The following is a 7,193-nucleotide window of genomic DNA, read 5'->3' as shown; positions in this document are numbered from 1 at the left end:
TGTGAAAGCAAACTACTGAATGCGTTTCCCATTCCTGCTTGTTAAATTTTTTCATTTACCTATCATTTCTTACCTTTTGCTTCTCATATTCATCACCACTCCCTATAAATAAGACAAAGTATCTCAGGATGGGTTTTCTGGGAAGCAGATTCTTAGGATGGAGTTGGGTATGCAGAAGGTGTATTAGAGATCAATATCTGTGGAAATAAAGGACAGGAAGCAAAAGGCAGAGTGAGAAGCTAAGCTGTGATCCCCAATCTCAGACAAGGCCTTAGCCTGCCCCACATAGAAGTCCAAAACTGGCATGAACTTAAGACGTTTTATCCAGCAGAGGTGATAGGTTTTATCCAGCAGAGTGATAGCTTTATGATGATCGGTTACTGTTTGAAGACTGTGATGAAGAGTTTATGCCTTTGGATAAGAAGGATCTCTTTAGTCAAATCAATTATTCAAAGAGGCTGATTGATAAAGCTTGTCTGCTGGCAGCACTCCCAATATCTGGGAGAATATGACCTTCATTCCTTAAGAGCATTCTGGGATGTGCATCACAGCAACCACTGTAGTCATTAAACCACTCAGACATCCATTTATTGCAATTGATGCTGTGTGTCATACTTATTAAGAATCTTCACTCAACAGCAATATTAATTATTCCCTCACTCAAAGCCATTGGCAATTTTCATTCATTGATTTCCTCCTAACTTTTTATCTATTTCTCCTCAGATCTTTTGAAGTTTCATCCTTCTCTTCTCAATCATTAAATAAGGGAGTTCCTTAAATCTTGATCATTAATCTTATTTTCTCAAACTGTCTTGCCTCTGCACGTGATTCATACACTCTTTTAAAGTTTTTTTTTTTTAATTTCTGTAGAATTGATAGTAGTAGTTCTACTTCCATTCCTGATTTCAGTAATTTGAGTCTTCTCTTTTTTTATGCTTGGTCCTTCCAGCTAGAGGTTTGTCAATTTTGTTGGTCTTTTCAAAAAATGAAATTTTGGTTTTGCTTATGTTCTCTCTTATTTTTCTATTCTCTATTTTACTTATCTCTGTAGTAACCTTTATTATTATGTTTGAAAGCTATATTTTTCTTCTTTTTACTGTTTCTTAAGAAGAAAAGTTGACAAATTCATATCTTTCTTATTTTTTAATGTAAACATAGCTATGAATTTTCTTTTTTCCTTTTTTACAAATTTTCTCCTCTTAGTAATTTTACTGTATCCCATATTTTATTTTCATAGTCACTTGTCTGTAAGAATTTTATGATTTTTTTGTAGATTTCTTCTTCAATTCTTCGATTTTCAGGGATATGTTGTTTAGTTTTCATAATTTTGGGACTCTTTCAGTTTTTTTCTTTCTAACTTAGTTTTATCATGTAGTAAGAAAAGATACTTTAATATATTTATTCTCAAATAAATTGAGATTTAATTAATGGCATAAAATATGATCTATCATGATAAATGTCCAACATACAATTGAGGAAAAATGTGTATACTATTGTCATTGGGTGGAGTATTATGTGTATGTGTTTAAGATCTATTTGGTTCATCATGTTTTCCAGCTCTTCTATTTCTTTACTTATCTTGTCTGGTTGTTCTATCCACTAGTGAGAAATAGGGTATTGAAGTCTCCAAATTTTGTTCTAGCACTATTTCTCTCTCATTTCTATTAATTTTGCATCATATATGTTGGTGTTCTTGGTTAGGTACATCAATTTTTATAGGTGGATTAAAATTCATCTAAGTTACATTATTGCAAAGAATTTTGTTTTCTTGTGTCTTTGTCCTGAGACTTTGTGAAAGGCTTACTTTAAATATGTTATAGTAGTTTATCTGGCAGAGAAAATTTCAGGGAATTTTACCATGTTCAGCTATCCAGGCACTCACAGCTGCTGCAGTCATGGGCTGAACAGGCACAGCTACAAATCATGCTGGTGGCAGAACTTGACATCATACATGTGCTGTGTTTTCAGGCATTAATGATGCAAGAATCATGGAGTAGTGGGGGTCTCAACTGAGATTTCTAAGAAGATCTGGGAGGCTAGGAAATGTGTAGTAGGGTATAATAACATGAGAATTCTGTGGGCAGCCCCTGAGACAGTGATACATGATGCTGAGAGAATAAAGTCAAAGATGCATTGGAGATCTCAGTAATTTGGACATGCTAGGAAAATAGAATGTCTTTTAAGGAAAGCTGCAGGCAACTTGTAGGGTTAGCCCAAGAGTATGGCCATGTGGGCTGCAGTCAGCAGAAATAGATGCCCAAGGGACCCACATCCCACCACCATGTGCCTCAAATATTGGAGCTACAAGATTTAATGTTTGGGTTTCAGTCTTGGTTGTGTCCCATTCCTCTTTGCTATTTTCCTATCCCTCCCTTTTAAAATGGGAATGTTTACTCTGTCCCAACATTTTATATTAGAATTTGTAACTTTTTTTAAAATAGGAACTCACAGAAAAACAATTTGCCTGAGTTGGAGGAGACTATAGACTTGGACTAACTAAATGCATTTTATATTGAGATATACATGAATCTTTGGAGACAGGGGAAGAATATTTTAGTTTTGGATCTGGAAGGTCCCCCTCAGGCTCATGTTGAAAGATTGATTCCCAGCTGGTGGTGCTCTTGGGAGATCCTGGAAATTTAGGAGGTGGGGCCTAGTTGGAAAAGGTAGATCACTAGGGCCATGTCCTTGCAGGGTTCATGTTGACCATGGTGTTTATCTGTCTGTCTCTCCTTCTTGGATGCCATTGGATTAGCAGCAGCCTCCTCTACCTTGAAACTTTCCTATAATTATGTTCTGCCTTGCCACAGCCCCCCCCCACACTTGCTTGATTGAATTGTGAGAGCCTTAACCCAATCAGTGAATTATTCCCCTGATAGGATTAGTTGAGTGGTAGACTAGGGTGTTTAGGGTGTGGCTGGAGGAGGTGAGTCCCTGGGGAAGTAGTTTGGGGGTAATATATACTTTGTATTTGACAAGTAGAGTCTGCTTCCAAGTCCACTTCCTTCCACCACACTGTTCTGCCATGATGTTCTTCCACAACTGAAGCTGCAGGGAATGGATCTGGCTTTTCTATGGACTGAAACCATGAGCTCCAAAATAAAATTTCCCTTCTTAAAATTGTTATGGTCAGGTCTTTTGGTCACAGCAATGAAAGAGCTGACTAAAACAACCTGTATGAGCAGATCCAGCTGTTTCATGGGTTCTTCATGCAGAGACATTGGTATGTTTATCCTGGGGCTGGAGCTGCTGCTTCACCTTGACTTACACCATGATCAGCTACAGCAGATGAGGGGTTGGACTTGCCTTCAGAAACATACACCGTGAGACCAAGACACACTCACATATACACACGCTGTGTCCTGGATCCTTGTGCATCCTCTGACAGGCAGCCACAGCTGGCTGGCCTGCCTCCTGCCTCTGGGCTGAGAAACCCTACCACTTAAAGGCAGGGCAGCAGCAGCCCGGCTGGTCTGTCTTAGGTATTTTCTTACAGTGATGAAAACCAAGTAACACATTAAGATCACGCTTCTGGCTGGTCCTTAGCACAGAGATAGCCTAAAAAAAAATAGCAAACCATGGGAAGGAGGAGAATCTGATTTCCAAAATTACTCCTTGACCTTCAAATGTCAAGCTTTTGACAAAAATGTCTCAAAACATATAAGAAAGACAAAGTTATGGCCCATGCAAAAAAAAAAAGAAAAGGAATTTTTTCCTAACCTCTCTCTACAATCCCTGATAGTGGAAATACTATAAAAATGACTTTAAAATAACTGTTTTAAAGATACTTTAAAAACCTTAAGAGATTTAGAAAGTCAAGAAAACAATGCCTGAACAAAATGCAAATATTAATAAAGAAATAGAACCTCTGGAAAAAACAAAAATAAATTCTAAATCTACAGTTATAATACTTAAAATTTAAACTTCATTAAAGGAGTAAAAGTCAGATTTAAGAAGAAAGAATCAATGAACTTAAAGATAAGACAAGAAAAATGGTCAACTTAGTTCATTTCTAAGAGTTCTTATAGTTTTTAACAGTTCAAACACTGTCCAAAAGCTCAAATCCAGTTTCCTCTGAGACTCAAAGCAAACTTGCATCTGAGCTCCTGAAAAATCAAAAGCAAGTTACATATATTCAATATATATAAAGGCACATAGTCAAGATTTCCACTCAGAGAAATAAGGGCATAGAAAGAAGGGATGGGACCAAAGCAAGACCAAAAGCAACCTGGGAAAACAGGACAGCTCCACATGCAGCATCTGGAGCACATGGCATCATAATATTCTCTTTGAAGAAGTTACATACCTCCACCCCTATGGCTTTTCTGGTTTCTGCCCACATGGCTTCTTGGTTGGCTTGTCTCTGCTTGATTCCTGCAGTTTTCCTCAGCAGATATTCTGTGATACTGGCAATTCTTAATCTTGGGGGTCACCAATGCAGGTTTGGATTCTTCCTTGCATCTCCATGCAGTGCTCTCTCAGGGGCTGCCTGCAGGAACTTTGATGATGCTGCACTTTGCCTGGACTTTCAGTTCTTCCTTTGAAATCTTGGTGGAAGTTTTCATGATTTCCTAATCTCAGCATCATGCATTCCTGCAGAATCAGCACCATGTGGTTGCCATCAAGGTCTGCCGCCATCTTGAGCAGTAGCCACATCTCTCTCCTCTGTGTACCTGGGTAGCTGAGTATGGTGAAACTCCTTCCTAGGATTCCTTGGGCAAGCAGAGTGCTCACCCAATCTCTTCTCAGAGGAATTTTTATTCTTATTCCCTTGAACCTGAAATGACCATGTAAGCTTCAATTACAACGATATAAAGCTTTTCTAGATTGCATTGTGAAACTTTCCAAAATTCTTCCCACAACCCCCCCTCCAAAACTCCCAAAACTTCTTAACCACATGGTCAGATTAGTCATAGCAACAATTTCCCTCTCAGTTCCAATTCGTGCTTTAGTCAGCTCTTTTGCTGCTGTGACCAAAAGATGTTCCAAGAACAATTACAGTGGGTGGGGGAAAGCTTACTTGGGGGCTCACAGTTTCAGAGTTCTCAGTTCCATATAAGGCTGGATCCATTCCTTGGGGCTTGAGATGAGGCAGAATATCATGGCAGAATAGTGTGGTGGAGGAAGTAAGCTCAAGACATCACACCAGGAAGCAGAGAGAGACTCCACTTGCCAGATACAAAGTATATATCCAAAAGGTACTCCCCCAGAGTCCCACATCCTCCAGCCACAACTTACCTGCCTTCAGTTACCACTCAACTAATCCTATCAGGGGGCATAATTTACTGATTGCATTGAGGCTCTCATAACTCAATCATTTCACCTCTGAATCTTCTTGCATTGTCTCACACATGAGATTTGGGAGACAATAACATTTAAAATATAACACAGGTGATAGAAATATCAGTTCATGGCAATAAGGCACACTGTACAAACAAGACAATTAAAGTTGCTGAAGTCCTGCTTCATATGGAATCTCTACTTGCTTGAGGAATTCAAGAAGTCCTGTGGAAATGTTTGTCCCTCCCTGTGTAAAAACTCCAGAATTTTTCAACATGCTGATATGAGGCCAGGTGCATTACAGAAACCTTAGAGGAGGTGTCAACTGAAGAGTCTAAACCAATACATAACCTCTCCTACATCACCATAGAGCCATGAACCAGTTAAAAAGAAAATGTTGGCTGTAAGCCCCAAACTCAATTTCCAATGGGTCTTCTGGGCTAGGTATCAAGAAGAAACCCAGAGAAGGAAAAGGAATCACAACCTATTGGTGCAATTTTTTTCTGGATCTACTTCAACCCAAAAATTCTTGTCCATGGTGTATTAAGTGGACTCAGAGAGAAAAGGGCATATCAAGCGTGTGGATTTGAAGGCTGTCTATAGGCTTTGGGGGAAAGCATAAGAACAAACTAGACATGAACTATGAGACCAGGGGACAAACTTTAAGATCCTACTACCAAAGGGAAATTCTTGCAAAGTTTGAAGGAGAGAGGTTTTTATATTAGCTCAAGGGTATGCCCCAAAACATAGTGGTCATAGGTGATGACAAAAGTTAAAAAAAAAATGCGATAAAGATTTGGCAGCAGGTGCTAATGAAAAATCATTAGAACAAGGGTCACTATCTAATCTCCTGAAAGCATCAACTTCTGTTCATGGTGGAAAAATCTCTTCTATAAATAGCTCTAGAGCAGAGAAGGGTGTGGCTAGAGTTGTAAATATCAGTTTCCCCTGGTCATGATGCCTCCTCCAAGTCTTTTAGCGTCACAATTCTGTGGCGGCAGCAGCAGCTCCCAGGATAGTTCATGTGGCAATAGATCATAATGACATCATTGAGTCAGAAGATTTCAACAGAGACTGATGAGTCAGTTCATGTGGGTACATTATTAATAACCAGCACTAGTCCAAAAGCAGTATTATCTCCAAAAAGTAGTCCTTCAGACAATCCCTACTGTGATGCCAGCCTCTGCTGAGAATGAGACAAAAATCACCATACAGTCTGCCAACATTATCATCATCCTAGCTACACAACTTGCAGTGTCAATACAGACAAAGTCAAATTTGGCTTGATCAGGAAGCATTCACATTGTCGGAACACCACTGGCTGTGAAAGACTTACTTCTGTTTTAATAGGCCATAGCACACCAACAGTGAGACTATCAATGCCTGCTCAACAGCTTCTGGTCAGACTCTGCCTCCAGTTATTAGTGCAATCATAAAGGGACAGAGGTTAAATTAGAGGCAGATGCAAGAAAGCAGGAACATGATGTGAAAACTTTGCAGCTGCTAGAAGAAAAACTGGAAGATGAAATAAGAAAATGACCCAACTCTGTTGTCAGGGGTTGTCAGCATCCCCTTAGCTCTTGCCCTTCCTGTAACTGTAAAGACCAAAGAACCAATGGCATTTGAGAACTATAGTTCATAATGACATCATTGGGTCAGAAGATTTACTATTTCATTAGTAGGCTTTAGACTATTAATGGTAGTACTGACATAAACATTTGCAAGGGAAGTCATCAAGAAAATCAAAGGAAGACTTTAAACCACTTTAATGTACATAAGAAAAAAAACAAACTTACTGGAAGTGAATTGCATACCCCATGTTTCAGTGGGAAATGAACTACACATTTAGATGCTGACACAAAACTGCCTCTTTCAGTAGGAAGAAACTGAACCTGTCAATAAGGAAAAGAACT

The 7,193-nt window shown here is 39.0% G+C and overlaps 1 pseudogene; it reads left to right on the top strand.

The window, feature by feature from the left end:
• The first annotated feature begins 4,687 nt into the window (after positions 1-4,687).
• Positions 4,688-6,922, top strand: LOC124108661 (ETS-related transcription factor Elf-2-like; annotated as a pseudogene).
• The last annotated feature ends 271 nt before the right edge of the window (positions 6,923-7,193 follow it).

Source organism: Marmota monax, unplaced genomic scaffold (genome assembly GCF_021218885.2).
Source record: "Marmota monax isolate L192 unplaced genomic scaffold, Marmota_monax_Labrador192_F-V1.1 WCK01_AAM20220418_F8-fsc00181, whole genome shotgun sequence".
NCBI lineage: Eukaryota > Metazoa > Chordata > Mammalia > Rodentia > Sciuridae > Marmota > Marmota monax.
The sequence above is the reverse complement of the archived record's forward strand: the minus strand, read 5'-3'. Positions and strand labels throughout refer to the sequence as shown.